Raw genomic sequence first — 21,668 nt, 5'->3', positions numbered from 1 at the left:
TAAAGATGTTTTAACATTTTTTCGTAGGCCTTATGCCAGCATAGGCTCTTGCTTTGAAATGTAAGTTACTATGCTTGGGAATGTTAGTAAAATGTAGCTTATACTCAAGGCAAGTTGATAGAATTGTGACGAAATTAAATATAAGGATAAAGGATATTAATTAGCGATAAATGATAATAATTTGACATCAAAATTGGCGGATACTTGGATAATTCACTTACAAAATTGAAATTGAATTATTTATTTTTGCTTTTATTTAATCTGACTTTTATTGTTGGAGACCCACTCGTATCAATACTTGTGATTCACCAGACGGGGCATATTTAATTGCCGGTTTTTCTTTTTTTTTTATTATATAACCACAACCTTTTCTTTTGATAACTTTGTACTACTTACGTTTTCAATATTCGAAAAGTCTTCACATTTGTAATCTAATCATTTATTATATTTTTTCTTTGTCAAATACTATACGAGTAATTTTCCGCTAATAAGCACGGGTACCTAGAACAGCCCACCCCCCACCCCCCGACTCGCCCCACGGTTCAACAGTTAAAACCATATTTACATATACCCTCCCCCATTCCAAGCACAACCCCTCCCCCGCCCTTCCCCAAACAAATACCCAGCGCCTCACGGAAAGGTATATTCAAAGTCTTCTGTCAAGTCAAAATGACGTTTAAGTCAATTTATTTTATACATAATTTCCATTTTTATTATGATTTAAGTATCTAGTAGAACTTAATCATAATAACATTGGAACATTTTCGTAAGACAAGAGTAGAAGTTGATGAAACAAAAGCGCGAGTTTTTGGAAAAGCTTGAGAGGGAATAGTGTTGGAACTCTTGGATCTTATTCTTAGATAGTCACTGTCATTTGATGTTAGAATTTCGTTGTGTGTAGGTGCCCTTCTCAAGCCATTCGAACAAGGTAGGGAACATTTACCTGTTGAAGGTATTGAAAAGCCAGCAAGTGGCCTATTTTACGATTTTGAATAACGTCTCGGCAATATTTTTAATACAGTTTTTGTGTTAAAATAGATGTATCTTTTCGAGAATTGGGTGATTTTCACAACCGGTTTTTTGAGATCATAAAATTTTTTTATGAATTTGGATCAAATAGGAGGCGTTACTGGAACACGGGTAGTGAGTAAATACAATGAAAATGGAAGTTATTAAATATTTTGTGGAACTTCGAAATTTTCATCTTAGTGGTCGATACCAAACCCAAATCGAGTGACTGCTGATTCAGGGTGGTATTTTTTTTTCTTTCCAAAAAAATTCCCCCCCCCCCCTCCCCCAAAAACAAATACAACCTAACTTTTCCTTAACTTAACCTAACCTTACCTAAGTAATTTCCCTGACTGGGTCAGGGCTGGTCACACCAACACCAACCCCAACCCCCTTCCCCGTGTTCATGAAAATTTTGGGGATTTTCTGCCATCAGTGATGTAGTTCCACGTTCCCCTTTAAATGAAGTATGTATCCTAAGATCGTTCATATACACGTGTTTTTGGAGACCGACCAATCGGTGACTTAATCTGCCAAAATTTCATTTTCGTATCTTTCTTCGGGGCCACAGTGTATATCGTAAAACCGATAAGCCAAAAAATGTTTAAAATGTCCATAATTTGTCAGGATGCATGGTGCAATAAATGAAAAACAGACCTATTTCTCAAATGCCGGTAACCGTTAATTTTGGTGGTAGTGCTGATAAGGAAAGTATTTGCTCCAAACTTTTAAATTTCGTCTTAACATTTTTGAGGTTAGGGTGGTATCGTACGTACTCCAGGTTACCGATCCAGTCAAGGTGTTAATCTGTTCAGGTGCAAAAGAGTGGCCCATTGCCAGCTGAGTAGAGACAAGGCCTAAATTTGGGCAGCCTGCTCACAAGGTCCCCTACACATTTAGTTTTTGGATTTTACCCTTGTAGGAAGGGGGGTAACGAATCTTGTATGCATTGATGAAAAAGGAAGGGATTCGTGTATAGCTATAGTTACTTGGTTGAACGACCACTGTTGTTAGGATTTTGGACTCAACGAAAGGCAGAGAATGACCGGAGTAAATGTAATGGAGGTGGAATAAGGGCTTAAAACACAAGCAGTATCAGTATCGGTAGTGTTAATGACGTCTGTCGGTAATTTCAGGCAATAACTCCGCGCGTTTTGCAAGGCACTTTCCCGCGAGTACGAAAGCCACTGTTGATTGGGGCATCAAATGTATTTCGCCGTGCATAGTACTAGCCCCTGGGGGTTAATTGCAGTCTACCCCCCAAAAATAACTGAAAATTCTTGATAAGCAACCCAAATACTATATGAAACTGTAATTTCCAAAGAATACGCCCCCTACACCCTCCTACCCAAGTTAACTTTGTTGTGTAGGCTTCCGACACGTAACCTTTCAGAATGCAGTTACGGTTTTAGGAATGGTTGGACCCAATAGGGAAAGAGTTACATTATCATCAGGTTACCAACAGTGGCCGCGTATTATAACTTTTTTATGGGTCTTAACGTCTAATAAAGTTTGTGAAACTGTCAAACAATATAGGACAAATTCTTCTGTTCTCATGTGATTTAGACGTCTAATAAAAGTTTTTGAAACTGTTAGACAATATAGGACAAATTCTTTTATTCTCATGTGATTTAAGTCTAATAAATATTTTGAAACTGTTAGACAAATAGGACAAATTCTTTGATTCTCATGTGATTTAAACGTCTAATAAAGTTTTTGAAACTGTCAGACACTATAGGACAAATTATTTTATTCTGATGTGATTTAAAATAAATTTTTTTAGTTTTTGAAACTCGCCATTTTCAATCCTGAAAATCTCTTACTTTGCTATCATGAGTGAACAGCGTGTCGAGACATTTCATTAGTTCGAAATATTATTCAGGCTAATGCTAATTAAATACATCGGTAAAAAGGTTTGTAATAGCTAATTTTACGTCGCTAATCAGCCCCTGAAAGGAAAAAAATTAAAAGGCGTATTTATGGTTCAGCTGGTGTGGTGTTCATAAAATTTCAAAGTTAATCGTAAAATGTAAGGCTTTCCATAAAATGAAGCAGAAATGAATATCTTATCGCCAGAGTTAACTTCATAATCTCCGCTCGAGGTGGGGTGAGGGGGGGCACTTTGTATTAGCGAATTCGCTCCTAATCAAGCTCGTAGGGTTCCGTAGTAAATCAGTTTTTTTTTTCTTTTACTAAATGAAATCAATGATTGAGATGTTAAGACTTAAAATGTGCGTTTATTTTGAATACTGAATGGGGAGGCACTTCAGGATGCCCCGGGCACCAATAATCCTAGCTACGCCGCTGGAGCGAATGAGTCATAAGGTGGTCATTACTGTGTTCATGATTGTATAAGTATTTACCGAATATTTACCTCCGCATTTTACCATAATTTTTTTCCAAAATTTAAAACCTACTGTAAGGCATACGTTTCACTTTGGTAAAAGTTAGGCCAGGAGGAGTTGTCTTATATAAGAACCTCATTTATTGGAACAGGCCTATCGTAGACGACATGGTTTAATATTACAGGAGGTAATTTTGTGTACTCATTCAAATTTAGTTTCAAAATTTAAAAATACAATTTTATTAAGCATGAATACATTCCCAGTTATCTTGAAGTTATTTGCGAATGACACAATTAGTTCTACATAAACGACGTTCAAAAGACAAATGAACTAAGTAAATTACGTTCTTACAAATTTTAAGAAATACATCAAGTGTAAGGGAACTACAACCAATTGAACATTAAACGGACTTTGGTGAGAGAGAGAGAGAGAGAGAGAGAGAGAGAACTAAGGAAGCTTTTGTAAAATTTTAGACATGACGGATGACCCACTACGCTTAGAGGTATCGATATCCTCTTGTAAATGGATGTTCCAGTAATATTTAACCAGAACTCTTAATACTTTGATATTATCTCAAGGTTATTAAAAGTAAATTTTGGCCATTCCTGATGAGGTCACCCCTCAGAAATCGACTAGACTCAATTCACGATAATCATAAGCTTTTGTTGGCGGTTTTTAACCTAGAATTCACAAGTTGCGTCAGTGTGTGAAATTCCATTTGTTTTAAAACTACCCAGAAGTTTGGAAAAAATACCTTTGGGTATTTCAGTATTTTTTTCAATGTAGGTACCGTTTACTATTTTTTCTAGAAGTTTAGAAAATTTTGCAAGTTGCAATTTGTGTAAATTTTTTTTTAAAGTTTTCGAGTTTGCCGTTTTAGGTACGGTCATTCATGCTTACGATAATGTAATTCAGGCTTACAGTATTGTAATTCATGCTTACGATAATGTAATTTAGTCTTACAGTATTGTAATTCATGCTAACGATAATGTAATTCAGGCTTACAGTATTGTAATTCATGCTTACGATAATGTAATTCAGGCTTACTGTAATTCAGTGTTACGGTAATAACCCAGGAAGTCTTAAAGTTCGTACGTAATTCTGAATTTCTATACCGTAAGCCTGAATTGCTTTACCGGAAGCCTGAATTACATTGCTGTAAGCCTGAATTTATATTACAGGGCATCTAGAGTATGTGATTGTTTCTCTTGGAAATACTTAAATGATTACTCATATCTGCAGACACTACGGATTTTAAAACTTCTCTGCGTGTTGGTTTTACAATAAGTCAGCGTAAAACTCCTGGGCTAAGTTTAATAGTGGTAACAATAATCCTACTATAAATATTAAAAGGACAATTATATACGATATAAGAAGCCCCCTATTTTGAAAACGTACAAGGGTCTGCTAGTGTGGGGAATCATCCCTGTGGAAGATTGTACGCAAAACCAAAATGAACATGAAAATATATTGTATCCATGTATTTATTTAAAGTGCAACACACCCGAGTGCTGTAGCGTACTAGTGGACTGTTTCTGGTCACCATTAGTTTTTATCAGTGTATGCAAATTAGGTTTCATGGGATTCGCTTGTCATTTTGTCTTCAAAGCAGAATAGTTGTAATGGTATATTATTAAAAACTTCTGTAAGTAAGAATATTGAGTTAAAAGTTGGCTGAACGTAAAAATGTCTATACTGTGACAGAAATCATTACAGACTGTCTCCATGCAAACCTGCATGTAGTTACAATTAAATGGTTTAGTTAATTATGATTAAAGTGTAAGGAATAAGTTATTCTAAGATAAAATTGGTTTGTTTTAAGGATGACTAATTTTGATTTATCGTATGTACAAATATATTAAATAAGGCCAGATTGAGGTTAAGTTTGACTAAGTTTTAGTATTTTTATACTGAGCCAGGTCACCAAAAATTACTATTTGCATTTGTTTTTTTATTTTGAACCAGTATTTGTTTTCAATCCTAGCATGGTTAAAAGACAAATTTTTATTTTTACCAAAGCATTCAGCGGAAGTGAGGGATCATTAATCATATCGTTGCTTTTAAAGTTTGTCAAATATTCTTAAGTTTTAAAATTGAACGTACAAGGTTTAACTGACTAAAAATAATTGATAGTGTTTTAATCTTTTTTTCGATTTAATTTGTAATTATTTTAGAGAAATTTAAGTTTAAAATTTGGTGTTTTAGTCGAACATTTTTTAGGGGTGGCAGGGGACCCTGTTGGGTGTGGGGAGGGGGGGGGAGCAAGCGTAGCAAGTCACAAACCACTAATTTAACTAATTATTCTGGCTTTCTTTCAGGTTGCGGGACCAAGGACGATCCTAACCTGTCCGATAAGGCTTCGGATTCTGTGACATCAGTTTGAACAGGGATTCAAGAAGAATCCTATTATGCCCACGTTTTGAGAGAGATGCAGTTAAACAATGAATTTAAACAGATAAAGTAGGCCTATGCATATGTGTTAATCTTGACACAAACTTCTATTTGATATTAAACTCAATTGAGGTTTTGTTACAAAACTTGCAACTAGAGGCTGGTTTATTCAAAACAGCAACATTGACGTTTTAATCAGACTTTTTCCTGAGAGAAAATTGTCTTAAAAGACTCGTGTGCAGCCCAATGCCCTCGGCCAACCCAGACTGAAGAAAAAAAACCTGAAATAGGAAAGTGGGTAGGGGAGCCTTATCTCTGAAGGAAACAGTGGAGCTGGTTCTTAAAGGGTCGAAAAGGAGTTCAGGAAGTAGCAAAATTGATTAAACTTTTGGGGGATCTTAGAGGGAACACAGTTGGTCTTATTTTACGTTCGTCTCTCCAAAGCTAGTGCCTCACATCCTAGCCCACAGTTTTTCTCTCTGATTGTAATTGCTTCTACTTCCTATTTCAACTATTTTGATAGCATATCTGAATTGCGGCGGCTTCCTATTTCAACTATTTTGATAGCATATCTGAATTGCTTCTACTTCTTATTTCAACTATTTTGATAGCATATCTGAACAGGGAATCAAATAGTTTAGCCAAGATACGCTCCTCTGTCAGTTTTTTATTTATATCTTTATTTTTTTACTACATTGATGGATTGTTTGATGAAGTATTTCAGTCGGCATCAGTTGGTGGTTTTAGTGTTCATGTTCAGGTTCGTGTTGGCTTCCATATCGTTGTTGGGAGTGCTGTTCTCATGTTAACATTTATCTTCATTTTCCATTTCCACACTTAGAGCAGTAAATCATAATTCTTTTTCTGTTTTCAGCAGTGTGACTAAGATGGAAGGTGTTCGTAGGCAATACTTTATTACTTGAACATAATGGATAGTCATTCATCATCTGACAGCTCCATAATTGTCGGTCTATATCTTCGTCCAGTTCTCCTTGGAAATTGCTGACCTGGAAATTCCCAGTCTAGTGATTTCTTTCATACCAACTTTCAGCACATGAATTTGTCGTGACCCAGTTAAGCTTTGTGTTAAGAGCAATCAATGCAAGTGCTGTGTATTTTTGTACATGCAACTTCCCCGGCAGATATATACTTAGCTATAGTCTCTGACGTCCCGACAGAATTCAAAACTCGCGGCACACGCGACAGGTAGGTCAGGTGACCAGCCCACTCCCGCCGCTGGGTGGCGGGAATAGGAACCATTCCCGTTTTCTAACCAGAATTTTTCTGTCGCCGGTAGCAACAACATCGTTGTTGGTACCTCCTGCATTGGAATTCTTTTCTCGTTGGCCGAGGATTATCTAACTGTCTTTTGGTGATGTACTTTGATCTTTGGTTTTGGCATACGGCTTATCGTGGACCGCGTTTTTTTTTGGTGATTTTGGATTTGGATTCAGGTGCTTTAAAATGTCTGACGTGGCACCTGTATTTAGGGTGTGTGCAAAAGAGGAATGTAAGGTGAGGCTACCGAAGGCATCGGTGGACCCTCACACAGTCTGTAAGAAACGTAGGGGGAATGATTGTTCTGCGACTAACGCCTGTCTGGAATGTGAGAGCTTAACGGAAGTGGAATGGAAGACCTTGGCTTCTTATGTAAGGAAACTTGAGAAAGATAGAGTTAGGAGGGCTTCCATCAGAAGCTCAAGTAGATCCTGCTCTAATGAACAGGAAGTAGCTCCTAACTTTTCTAGTATTTCTCCTGCTCATAGTTTGGCTTCAAGCCCCTTCCCCCAGCAGCGAACCTGTAGATGGCTCTACGGAAATGGCTGCAATGAGAGCCTCAATAATCAGCTTGAAATCGCAACTGCAAGCAATGAAGGAGACAGGTAAGCGCAGTGATGTGTGCAGTGATTTGTGCAGTGTCCCCAGTGAAGTGGAGGGGGCGTCTGACCGACTCCGCATTGCTCCTAGGCCTAGACCTCTTTCAGACTCCCGTGACCAAGGGAGGAGGAATGTCGAAAGCCGCAAGGGGGATGTAGAGTATTCCCAACGGTCAGGCGTCCCTTCGGCAGATCCTGTATCCGCTTCCCAGGCTGCCAAGGACAGCTATTGCAAAAAGCGTCCTCAGGAAGTGCTTTCGGACTCAGACTCTTCGTCTCCCAGAAGAGGATGGAGTTCTTCCGCTAAGTCGCGTCCGCTTAAGAGATCATGGAGGACGCCAGCAAGCGAAGCGTTGCGTTCCAGTCCTGAGCCTTTTCCGGAGTATTCACCTGCTCGTAAGAAGAGAGCTATGAGATCTCCTGACTCTTCTCCGGAAGACTTATCACACAAGACGAAGGAAGTCTTGGTAGGACTCCAACAGCAGTTGTCTGCCTTAGTGGGAGTTCTCTCTGAAGGCTCTTCTAGGAAGAAAGACATTTCTCTTCCCATCAAGAGTTCTGTGAGGAGAGCATCAGAGAGTAAGCGTCCTAGCGTTAGCAGACGCTCCTCGCCTGAAAGGTTTTCGTTCCCCAAGCGGAGACCTTCTTCAGTCACATATGATAGGAATCGGAAACTCCTACGAGCAAGAGTTCTCCCAGGAGTTTTGATAGAGGGGACGATTTTGCCTCTCATGGCAAGCATCAGGAGCCTGATTCGCGGATTTCTCGTGAGAGAATTCGTGCGACTAAGAGCTCCGGGAGAGAAGAGAGCCCCTCTCTATTCAGAGCTCCGCAAGAAAGAAGGAGCGTTCGTTCGTCCTCTAGACATTTTCCTAAGGACGCAAGAGTTTCGCCGAATAGGCGCCGAAGCTTAGACAAGTTTTCTTCACCTTCCAGGAGGGATAGGAGAGATTCTAGCGCCTCTCCGGATGGACGCAAAGGGAAAAGGAGTTATTCGCCTGCTAGACGCAGTCACCAGGACGCAAACGTCTCCCCTCATGGACGACGGGAACAAAGGGTTCTCCTTTCTCCTCGCAGGCGCATTTCGCCTTCTAGGTGTCCTCATCAGGACGCAAATGCCTCTCCTTCTTGGACCAGGCAGCCTCACCAGGACGCAAGCGCCTCGCCTTCTTGGCCCAGGCGCGCTCACCAGGACGCAAGCGCTTCTCCTTCTTGGCGCCAGGAACAGGATGTTCTCCTTTCGCCTAGCAGGCGCTCTTCGCCTCACAGGCGCCTGATTCAGGACGCAAGCGCCTCTCCTAGCAGACGCAAGGAGCAGAGCAGAAGCCCGAGTATAGGGAAACCCCAGGACTCGTGCAGGAAGGAGGATAGGAGTAAGGACGAAAGGAAAAGGCTTCTTTCGACGGATCGGCTCCTGTTTAAGGAAAAGCCCGCTTCTCCTGCATCGCTTTTGGAAGAAGGTTTCGGATGAAGAGATATCCAAAGATGCAGGAGTTTCAGACTATAAGAGACTTGCTTCTCTTTTGCTGCAGGTGTTTGGAGACTCGCTACGCCAGTCGGATCCCCCTTCGCCGGGATCGTTATTATCCAGTACGAAAATGTCGAAGGCCTCCTCCTTCGTTAAGATGACCCCTACTCTTTCTATGAGAAAGTCTTTGAAGAGTCTCGAGAGCTGGCTCAGATCCAAGAAGGAAGCAGGGAAGACAGTATTTTCTTGTCCTCCCTCCAAGCTGACAGGGAAACCAGGTTTATGTGGTGTATGACACCAAGGAGCCTATGGGCCTCCGGGTCTCCCTTCGTCCTCTGATGTGGATTTTTCCGCTCTTGTAGATGCGTCTAGAAGACGCTCTCTACACTCTGCAAAAGCCTCTTGGGGAATGTGTGAGGTGGATCATCTCATCAAGGGCCTCTTCAAGACTCTCGAAGTCTTTAATTTTATGGACTGGGCTTTAGGAGCTTTAGCCAAGAAGTCTCAAGAACCAGACTTCGTTACCATGGAAGAGTTGAGCAGTGTTTTAACCTGCCTAGACAAGGCGGTTATGGATGGCTCCAATGAAGTGGCATCCCTTTTTGGATCCTGTATTTTGAAGAAGAGGGCAGTGTTTAGCTCCTTCTTAACGAAATCTGTCTCTCCTCTGCAGAGATCCTCCCTTTTATACGCGCCGCTCTCTAGTCACCTTTTTCCTCAGGGACCATAGTGGAGGGACATTTCAAAAGACCACGTTTCAGAAAAGGCCACACAGGACCTGCTGGCCCAGTCAGCGAAGAGGCTAAAACCTGCTGTGCAGGTTGCGAAAAAAGGAGAAAGTTCCCTTCCAGCAGCCCTTTCGGGGAAGGTCTGCACCAAGATCTTCTCTTAGAAGTAGACGACCGGAGAAGAGAGGAAGGTCTTCTCGAAGGCCGTTCGTCAAGACCCAGTGAGACTGTGGTCCTCCAGACAAAAGTGGGTGCCAGGCTTCTAGATTTTTACGAAACTTGGGCACAGAAAGGTGCCGATGCCTGGTCCCTATCCATCCTAAAGAAAGGATATTTAATCCCCTTCAGGGAAAAACCTCCATTAACTACGACTCCAAGGGACGTTTAACAGCAAACTACAAGGAATCTGTCAAGAAACAAGCCCTTCTACATCTCGTGGAGCAGATGCTTTGTACAAGGAAGCCATAGAGGAAGTAAAAGAATCCCTCTTCCCAGGGGTTTTACAATCGCCTGTTCTTGGTTCCGAAGAGCTCAGGAGGTTGGAGACCAGTTCTGACGTGAGGCGCCCTGAACGTTTGTTCGTAGCAAAGAGGAAGTTCACAATGGAGGACGACAGCCTCGGTGTTAGCAGCCCTGCGTCCAGGGGACTGGATGGTATCCCTGGACCTGCAGGATGCTTATTTCCACGTACCAATACACCCGTCTTCCAGGAAATACCTCAGATTTATGGCTCAAGGAAGAGTATTTCAATTTCGGGCCCTATGCTTCGGACTATCAACAGCCCCCCAAGTATTCACGGGACTAATGAAAAATGTGGCTCACTGGCATCACCTCGAAGGGATTCGAATATCCTTGTATCTAGACGACTGGCTGATACGAGCACAGTCGCGAGTCAGATGTCTGGAGGACTTAAAACTGACACTGGAGTTAACACAGTCCTTGGGACTGTTGGTAAACCTCGAGAAATCCCAGATGATTCCCCAGCAGAACATTGTTTATCTGGGGATTCGGATGGATTCTCGGGGTTTTCATGTGTTTCCATCACAGGAAAGACAGAACCGCTGCTTGGAAAAGTAGCAACCTTCCTAGAGAAAGAACAATGTTCCGTGAGGGAATGGATGAGTCTTCTGGGGACCCTTTCCTCGTTGGAACAGTTCATTTCTCTAGGAAGGCTTCACCTAAGGCCGTTACAGTTCTATCTAAGAGAACGTTGGGATCTGAAATCTCAAAATCTGTCCGATTCCTTCCAGATCACGAAGGAGACAAAGGAGGACCTGCGTTGGTGGATGAATCCGTGCAGGATCAACGAAGGAGTATCCCTTCACGTTCCGAACCCTCGGCTAGTGTTGTATTCCGACGCCTCAGATGCGGGGTGGGGAGCCACTCTATGGACGAGAGAAGTGTCAGGCACCTGGAGGGAGAACAGGTGTCTGGCTATCAATATGAAAGAATTAGCAGCGATTCACCTGTCCCTCATACACTTCGAGGCTCAGATCTCAGGTTCAGTCCTGCAGGATCAATTCGGACAACACAACAGCCCTAGCTTACATCAAGAAGCAAGGAGGGACGCACTCGTTCTTCCCTTTACAAGAAAGCAAGAGAACTACTGCTTTGGGCAGAAGAGAGAAGAATCACTCTCCGGACGAGTTCATTCAAAGGGACTGTAAGAAGCCGACCTTCTGAGCAGGAGAGACCAAGTACTGCCTACAGAATGGACGTTGCATCAGGAAGTATGCAACAGACTATGGAACCTCTGGGGGAGATCAAATATAGATCTTTTGCCACCCATTGGAACAACAGGCTGGAAAGTTACTGCTCCCCGATCGCCGACCCAAGGGCGATTGCGGTGGACGCCCTTCTCCTCGATTGGTCCGGAATAGACGGGTATGCTTTTCCTCCGTTCAAGATATTATCGGAAGTGGTAAGGAAGTTTGCAGCAGCAGAGGGACCAAACTGACCCTCATAGCCCCGTTCTGGCCATAGCGCAAAACTGGTACACAGAGTACTGGGATGGGGATGGTAGACTTTCCGAGATCTCTCCCAAACAGGAGCGATCTTCTCAGACAACCCCACTTCGACAGGTATCACCAAAAACCTGCCAAGCCTCTCGCTCTGACTGCCTTCAGACTATCGAAGGACTTGTCAGAACGAGAGGCTTTTCTCGAGAAGTTGCGAAAGCGATCGCAAGAGCTAGAAAGACCATCTACTATTCGAGTCTACCAGTCGAAGTGGGATGTGTTTCGCAGATGGTGTAGAGCTCAGAAGATATCCTCTTCCAGTACCCTTCTGGTGACCAGATATAGCTGATTTCCTCCTTTACTTGAAGGAGAAATGTAATTAGTAGTCTCTACAATTAAGGGCTATAAAAAGTATGCTATCTTCAGTCTTCAGGCATAGAGGCCTTAATATTGGGGAAGACAAAGATTTGCATGACCTGATAAGATCCTTCGAGACGTCAAAGAACAGAGGGATTAGAGCACCTAGTTGGAACTTGGATGTGGTCCTAAAATACTTAATGACCTCAAAATTCGAACCTCCCTGTAAGGCTACGTTCAGAGATCTGACAAGGAAGTCTTTATTCTTGGTAGCGCTAGCTTCAGCGAAAAGAGTAAGCGAACTACAAGCCTCCTTAGAACATAATGTTGGCTTCAGGAACGACTCGGCGTTCTGTTCCTTCAAACCGATGTTTTGGCGAAGAATGAAAACCCTTCGAAACCTTGGCCTCGAACATTCGAAGTAAAAGGACTTTCGTCGCTTGTAGGTACAGAGCGGGAAAGGGTGGGGCTCTTTGCCCAGTGAGAAGCCTTAAGTTCTACTTAGAAAGGAAGAACGAACTAAAGGGGAGTAAGGAAAGTTTATGGTGCTCAGTTAGAGATCCCAGAAGGCAGATCTCTAAAATGCTCAGGCGTTCTTCATCAGAGACGTAATCAAGGAAGCCCATTTTAGCGTGTAAAGAAGAACAACTGGACCTCCTTAGAGTTAAAGCTCACGAGGTAAGAGCAGTCGCTACCTCTTTGGCATTCCACAAGAACTTGTCGATACAGACTCTAGGGTGGAGTAACAACCTTTTGGAGAGCAATTCAGGTATTTGCATCTCATTACTTGAGAGACATTCAAGTGACGTACGACAAGTGCTTTACTCTAGGAGCGTACGTATCTGCGGATTCGTTGCTGGGACAGGGAGCTGAACCCAATCCTTTTAGTTTATTAGGTTAGGGTTTTTAATGGTGTTTGGTGCATTTTATTGGTCGATTGAAAGAGGGTGCAGGAGTTGGACCCCTTTCAAATCGTAGTGCTAAAACATGGTTAGTGTGGTCAGGTGATCGGGATTGGTCGTTATGCTCCTTGTATTGTCTTAAATACCTAAAGCTCTATCATGTAAGAGGGTTAGCCCCCGTTGGTATGATACAGGTCAAGGTTCTGCCATGTAAGTGGGTCAGCCCCCATTGGTACGATCCAAGAAAAGGCTCTGCCATGTAAGCGGGTAAGCCCCCATTGGTATGATCCAAAAGGGTTATCAGTCGCAGGTTCTCATCCTCTCTGGAACTCTGATGGCAAGCAGACTCATAGACAGTATCAATGAAGTCTTCTTCCATATCAGGTAGGAACCAAGGTTGTTTTTTGTTAATATACCTACAACGTATGTTGTTTCCCTGTTTTTATATTCAAAAATAATTAGTATGTAACTGTCTCTTGCCCTCCACCAAGGGTGTCAATCAGCTAAGTATATATCTGCCGGGGAAGTTGCATGTACAAAAATGATATTGTTAGTATACAATAAAGTTTTGTACATACTTACCCGGCAGATATATACGATTAATGGCCCGCCCAGCCTCCCCTCAGGAGACAGGTGGAAGAGAAAAATTCTGGTTAGAAAACGGGAATGGTTCCTATTCCCGCCACCCCCAGCGGCGGGTGAAGTGGGCTGGTGCACCTGACCTACCTGTCGCGTGTGCCGCGAGTTTTGAATTCTGTCGGGACGTCAGAGACTATAGCTAAGTATATATCTGCCGGGTAAGTATGTACAAAACTTTATTGTATACTAACAATATCATGTTATAGACGGAAGTTATTTTGCCATAGTTAGGAAGGTCCTCAAAAAAATAATTTAACAGCATTCATGCATAAGTGACAGGTTAAGTATTAAGTTTCATTCAAGGGTGAGGGGCTGTGTGTTGCTCTTGACGATTTCTGCTGTGGCTCGTCCATCAAAATGTTGGATTATCCCCATCTTCAGGGTGAAGTTTTTTTTTCGCGTGGTACTCTGATGCTTATCCCACTAAGCTTTGACCAAATTTATTTATACAGTATGTATATTATTTTTTTTTTAGGTCTTCACTTGATCCTCTTTCCATTCACTTTGCAAGATTAGAGAACCAGGAGAACCAGGATATTACAAGATCAATGACAATCTTTTAAGTAGTGCATAATTATAGCTAAATTTGTGAGGAAACTTGTATTTCCTCCTGTGTAGGAATACCATTTTTGTGTGGCATGCTGTGAACTAGTGAATGATCTTTTTAATGTCCCATTGATTCTTAGTATATTGCATTATTCTTTCGACTTTTCATCTATTGACTTGGACCTCATCCCACATAACTGTCTAACTTCTTTGTAATTTATTTTGTTCTCATCCCACTTAACTGTAACTTTTGTAATTTGTCTTGTTCTCATCCCACATAACTGTCTAACTACTTCGTAATTTGTCTTGTTCTTCTCTTCCCCCTCTTTACAAAGCAGAATCTTCAGGGCCAACTGTGTAATGGATTAATATCTACTGCTCCATATTTGATGTATATGCTTTCATCTTATGTATAATCACTCCACATTCGTTGTGTACATGTAGATTTATGTAAACCAGTACAGTTCCTTTGTTCTTATTGACCATCGGCGGTTGACGAATGAAAAGCAAAATATGATTGTTTTAGTTTATCCACTCTTTCTGCTTCACTGAAATCCTTGTGGGAACAGGATGAAATTCTGTTTGATGTATAGTTAAAGGGCTTTGTCTCGTGATAATTCTGAAGTTTCCAGAAATGATAGTTTTTATTTTGTAGCTTAGTACTGAGAAGTTGAGTATTGCTGTAGAGTCGGGAATAAGTTAATCTTGATATGAATGATAACAATCAACACTCAAGTGCCCGTTCCTAGTTTTAACAAATTTAGGTCCTATCATGTTATGATTTTGTTGACTTGTGAATGATGACTGGATTAAATTAAACATTGATGTTTGTGTGCATTTTAAATAGGCATAATACCAAATACCTCTGTATTAAATTGACTGGTGTTAGCAGGTTTACCAAGATATAACTTTCTAATGTAATTTAGACAGTTAGGTGAATGGGGACTGTGTAGGTATGTTTTTAGGATAATGGTTTTTTAGGACATTTCAAAGTTACTGCTCGAGTGGTATGGCCTCTTGTCTGGAGTGGAAGTGAAGCAGATAGTAGTTGAAAAGGTAGATATGATAACAGCAGTATGGCAGTGATCCGCAGAAAAGTCCAAGAAATCATAGTGGGAGACAGATTAGATGAGATATAGGTAGTGTGGAGATAGTGGGTGTTCAAGACAAAAGTGGGGAGATGTTTTTATTTTTTTTTTAATTTTTTTTAGTGGTTGTGAATTTGAAAATGGTTAAGGATCATAGAATTAACGTACTAGTTAGGTTAGGTCTGCTTCATTTAGTGACAGGACACTTGACATTTTTTTCCTTTTTGGTATGATATGTGAAATATGGTATACCACTCTTTAATTGCTAGTTCGTGAATTTCTGGAAATTTTTACCAATACAAAAAAAAATTATTTTTATCTTACTATAGCAAAGCATATTATAAAGATTATCGTTCGTTTTCCGAACTTCTAGCCTTGTCATTCATAACTATTTGAATTTCATAACTGAATTTTGGTTTGTACTATTAGTCATAATTCATTCTAGGTTAACATTTCCTACTACATTAAATGCTCAATGGCAGTTGTCACACTACTGTTGCCAAAGAACAAGTACTACAGGATTTTAACATAACTAGTTCCTTTCCATTTAGGAACAAATTTTATTTTATTTGCTTTTAAATCACACTCACGTGCGCGCACAAACTTTTGTGAATAGTTTTTTTATGTATTGTTCTAATAGTCGGAAAAAACTTTCATTTTGTTATTTTGCTTTGAAATGAGACACACACACAATTACTTTTCTGTTAAATTTTTTGTTTTAATGTATCAGTTCAATTCAAGTCATGAAAAAACCTTTTGTTAATTTGCTTTGAAATTTCTCTCTCTCTCTCTCTCTCTCTGGTTAAACTTTACGTAATTACGTGGACTAGGGTAGACTTCACTGAAATGTTTTTTACTTCACTGAAATGTTTTAGTAATTCTTGTTTTAGTAATGCTTATATCTTTTTTTTACAGATTGATCCTGGTGATACAACCGAGAGCTCTGTCTCTCTCTCTCTCTCTCTCTCTCTCTCTCTCTCTCTCTCTCTCTCTCTCTCTCTCTCTCTCTCTCTGGTTAAACTTTGCGTAGTTACGTGGACTTGGGTAGACTTCACTGAAATGTTTTTGACTTCAATGAAATGTTTTAGTAATGCTTATATCTCATTTTTTTTTTTTTTTTTTTTTTTTTTTTTTTTTTTTTTTTTTTTTTTTTTTACAGATTGATCCTGGTGATACGAGAGAGAGAGAAAAAAAATCCACCTAACCTCGAGAAAAAGAGCAAGGAGTTACAAGGATTAGGATGTTGCCAAAGTCTTATTAGTCCATCCGAGGAGACATCTAGTGTTCACTAGAGAATCGACCCAATCCAAAGAGAATATCAAGAGAATATCAAGAGAATCAAGAGAGAGAGGACCTCGGGTGATAAAGAGAACGAGGAGAGGTAAGAGGATCGCCGGTAACCTTGAAAACCTAAATTAAGATGCCGGTAATCCAGGGCAATTAATAAAAAAATTTTCTTCAGACCACCCAGCCCTGCCAGTGGCCCCCACACAACTAAAACAAATCATTTAGTTGTGTGGGGGCTCTGGTAGGGCTGGGTGGTCAAAAATTCTGGAATAATTCACCTAAAATTGGCGATGTAATAAGGCTGCCTTATGTAATTCTCATTTGTAATACTCTAATTTACGTAATAAATTATCAAACTTTCATATTACTTAATTATCCGAATGGTATAATCCATAGGGTTGGGTTGTATCCGAATGGTATATAATCCATAGGGTAGGGTTGTGTATATTGAATGATAATTAAGACTGCATGTGAGTGGTTTATTTTAATCAAAGGTGGCACAGTCATAGGTCATAATACACAAGAGGACATACTGAACTAGCTGGCTAAGCCAGTAGTATATATGTAGATGTTAATTCTGTGACAGCTGGAGAGAGAGAGATGATCTTGATTTAACCTTATATAGATGCACACCAGGGAAGTTATCCCTAAGAGTTTTAGCGATGGTTAAAATTTCGAGGTGGTCCAGACATTAGAAGGGCACTGAAAGCAGCCGGTGCAGTGATTAGGGAAGGTTGGGAGGCCTCTACCACCACCACCACCACGACTGGCCAGGAATGATCCCCAGCCTCCATAACTCCTGGAAGGAGAGATTAATACATTCTGCTGAGTAATGCTACTGCAAGCGAACACTAGCTAAGACTGCTTAGTAATGCTACACACTATTAGCAAATACTGGCTGAATTAATGACTACTAATTCTATTTTTTAATGCCATGCTAATAGAAAACACTAATTGACCTAAAAGCTGTTACAAGGGCTGAATTAAAGGTATTGCTATTAGAAAACCACAACATGCATTAAATGATACTAATTCTGGTTAATAATGTACCCAGGCAGAGAGGTTACTATGTAAAGGAAGCTTCTGTTTACTGCTAGTCATACTGCGTTAATGAACTATTTAGAAAGTAAAGAAAAGTCGGCTATCTAGTATGAAACTTATTGGGAAAATTACCAGACATAGAGAAATGTGAAAGTTTTATATAGGCAAATATGCTGTTTTCTGAAAGATATGGAGAGAAAAGATGACAGTTTGTGAAAGATGAAAATATTGAAAAAGCAGCAGAGAAAATTTAAGGAGAAGACAGATTTATATATATTACAAGTAAAGATGGTTTTTGAAAGAAATATTGACACTTACAAATACTGAGAAAATCAGAGATACAAATACAACTTTCTTTGACTGAAGGAAAGAAAAACGTATCGAGAAACTTAAAAAGGAGAGAGAAAGAAAGAGGGAGGTACAGACTAACATGTGTGTGGGGAGGGAGGGGTTTGTACACAAAAAACACATTTTCTTTTAATAGGGCAGAGGAATTATGCAGAGCGAAAGTGGGTTTAGAGAAGATTTTGTGTGCACAGAAAAATGCTGCTTTTCTTTTATTGTAAGAGCAGAGGAATAGTGCATAATGAAAAGGCGTTTAGAGACGATTTTGTGTGCACAGAAAAAGGGTGATTTTTATATTATTAGAGCAGAGGAATAATTCATAATGAAAGTATGTTTAAAGACGATTTTGTGTGCACAGAAAAAGGCGGTTTAATTTTCATTATTAGAGCAGAGTAATAATGAATAATGAAAGTGTGATTAGAGACGATTTTGTGTGCTTTTTTATTATTGGAGCAGAGGAATAATGCACAATGAAAGGGTGATTAGAGACGACTTTTGGTGCACAGAAAAATGCTGTTTTTTATTAGAGCAGAGGAATAATGCTTATTAAAAATGTGGTTAGAGAGAGAGAGAGAGAGAGAGAGAGAGAGAGAGAGAGAGAGAGAGAGAGAGAGAGAGAGAGAGAGAGAGAGAGAGAGAGAGAGAGAGAGAGACTTTATTTTCATAGAGAAAAGGGCTAATATTTTTGTAGAATGCTGAAGGAAAACTGCATGTGGAAAGAGAGATTATAGACGTTTTATGTGCATAGAGAAAAAAGCTACTTTTCCTATAAATGTTGAGGGGAAATTGCAGAAAGCAGGTTAGGTTACAGACCTTTAATGTGCATAGAGTTTGGGTATTTTTTTGTATAAATGTTTAAAGGAAAATGCAGAGGGGAAGATAAGTTATAGATATTCTATGTGCATTCGGAATAAGTCTAGATATCCTTCCAATATGCACTGCAAACAGTCCCTTATAATCACCAACTTTGTACAAATTTAGCCAAAGATATCTAAAACTCATCTTATCATATACTACTCCACTATATAAAAATACAAACAACAGAAAGTAAGCAGTCTTAGTTATACGCAAACAACCCAAGTCACTCAGAAGAAAGGTCATTCAATACCAGTGACTGAATCTTTGAATAACAGCAAAGAATAATTTCAAAATCGAAAGCAACCAATAATGATATATGAAAGTAAAGAGGGCAGAAATAGTCATGAAATGGCATTGGAAAAGACTTTCAACTTAATTGCTGAGCAATCTGCCATAGCATTTAAAGATATCTCAAATAACTTGGTACAATACAAATTCATTACTCCTCCATCAGTTGAAATCTACAAAAAACATTATTGCAAACCAGTAATCTGTTCTATAAGAAAACCAATGACGATACAAGAAAGTTTAACATTTCTTGTCAACTATTACTGAGCAATCTACCATAGCATTTAACCCTAGATCACCAGTGTCGTCCGGAATCCCGTCAAGAGGCCTATTTGGGGTCACTGAGAAAAGGAAGCTAGGCCTATGAGGCTGGAGACCCTTGACATCTCAGTTTAGGTTGTGATCTTGCCCTGCGAACAGTTGTTCGAAAACAAATATTCGAAAAGTAAATGTTCGACATAACAGTTGTTCGAATCAACAATTGTTCGAAAAATATTCCTATAAAAAGTTGTTCAAAAATATTTTTTTTATAAACACTCATTTTGTTTTTGTTATGAAAATAAAAAAAATTAGCATTACAGGATATAAAAAAAGGACACAATAAAATGGATATGAATTTATTTCTGAGTAATACAGGATAAAATAAGTTTAATAAAAGGACAATTTCAAAACAAAATATCTGCAAGTTTACAAACTGAAATATGAAATCGCACGTAAACAATCGATCACATTCTGATACTCGAAGAATTTATCAGTAAGCGATTTCAAGTGTTCTGCAGACCTCTGATATTTCTTTTTCCTTGTGTTACACTCGATCCCACCTAATAATTTTTCGATATTAATTTCAGTCAGGGCTTGTTCTCTTCTTGGTGCTGCTAAGAATTTCCAGATAGTTTGGATGACATCCTTCAATTATGCTGTTTATCTTGGGCAAAACTTCTTGTACCCTTTCAAAACAGGACCACATTTCAATTTCAAATTTAGGTTGGCGACGCGTATCCCTACGGCCAGGCCGCCCAATCCAGGTATCTTCATAGTAGTCCACTATAGTTAATGCTTCGGCTGGAAATATATTTTCATCCATTAGTACGCTGAAAGTTTTGACGACTCGATCTGCAGGAACGAAGGCAAGGGCTATATAGTAGCATGCGAATGTTTAGCGAAAACTCAGCATCAGTGTCATACCTTCTCTTGAGGCCGAATTCACAAACTTTTCTATATACACGCCGACACAAATGAAAAAAGCACCCGTAATGATTATTAGATGGCAATTCTTCCTTAACTGCCTTTACCATAGCGGGCTCAAAATCTGTTTACAGACTCAACATCTAAAGGCCGTGATATTGTTTTAACAGTTGTAAGGAAATTTCTATGTTTCTTCCCTCTTATTCGGTAATAAGGCATAAATCAAAGGAAAGACATAGCCGTTTTTCATTCCATGAATTGTATAAAGCTGCTCGAAAATAACTGGCATAGTTTTAAAGGTACCATCCATAAAATTATGCTGGCATGAAGCAAGCACACTAAGATTTTTCTGGGTTGAAAATACCAGCATTTTGTCTTCTACTCCAGAATCGAACATCAAGAAAGATTCGCCCTTGCTTGTTCTCATATCTTGTTCTAATAATATTAATTCGTTTCCATGATTAACAGTTGATCTACATTGCTCTTCCTTCCTCACTCGATTGATAGTTCGCTTTATGCTGCTGGTTTGCGGTAGAGCAGCTGCAACACAACCCCTGAACTGTGCAGCTGCGTTAGAGATGATAAAATCAGGAGAATCTCGTGTTGTTCTTGCGTCAGTCTTCAGTCTATCTAAAAACTTCCATATCTCAACATTTGTCGAATTTCCAGAGTGATTATGTTCACCGGAAGTAGAACTGGTCGAACCATCAGCCGTTATAGCGCGGCCTTTGCACTTTTCAGCAAAATGTTGGCATTTCCAATAGACCTTTGACCTTACTTGCTTGACTTTCACATATACGAATCCGTCCAGTAATAGCATAGCTCTTCCTTTCTCGCTTTGAATAAATTCAGCCATGTCTTTTTGCAAAGGGTGTATCCTCTAAACTAAAAAAAACCTTTTTGAGTTTTCTTGGAAATGAACAAAGTATTATGTTTATTTGTTTATAGCTATCTTTTTCTAACCACTGTTATGTTTATCTTTTTCGAACAATTACTTTTGAATATATATATATATATAATATATATATATATATATATATATAAAATATATCTATATATATATATATAATATATATATATATATATATATATATATATATATATATATATATATATATATATATATATATATATATATATATAGGTTAAAAGTAAATTAGCAGTATCATGCTTATAATTATTATTTTCAAAGTATATACCTATATAATGTTGTAAAATTAAAATGGATGTTTACTTGTGTCTTGGCTACTGTCTCATATTAACACTGGAAAGAAAACATCATTAGTTCGAAATTCTCTCTCTCTCTCTCTCTCTCTCTCTCATATATATATATATATATATATATATATATGTATAT

General features: G+C 39.4%; 1 long non-coding RNA gene across 1 annotated transcript; it reads left to right on the top strand.

Moving 5' to 3' along the window:
- The first annotated feature begins 879 nt into the window (after nucleotides 1-879).
- Nucleotides 880-16,912, top strand: LOC135225486 (uncharacterized). The gene is made up of 3 exons (XR_010316991.1): nucleotides 880-928; nucleotides 5,672-5,813; nucleotides 16,467-16,912. It is a non-coding gene; the product is annotated as an uncharacterized LOC135225486 (long non-coding RNA).
- Nucleotides 16,913-21,668: the final 4,756 nt, after the last annotated feature.

Source organism: Macrobrachium nipponense, chromosome 13, assembly GCF_015104395.2.
Source record: "Macrobrachium nipponense isolate FS-2020 chromosome 13, ASM1510439v2, whole genome shotgun sequence".
Classification (NCBI taxonomy): domain Eukaryota; kingdom Metazoa; phylum Arthropoda; class Malacostraca; order Decapoda; family Palaemonidae; genus Macrobrachium; species Macrobrachium nipponense.
The sequence above is the reverse complement of the archived record's forward strand: the minus strand, read 5'-3'. Positions and strand labels throughout refer to the sequence as shown.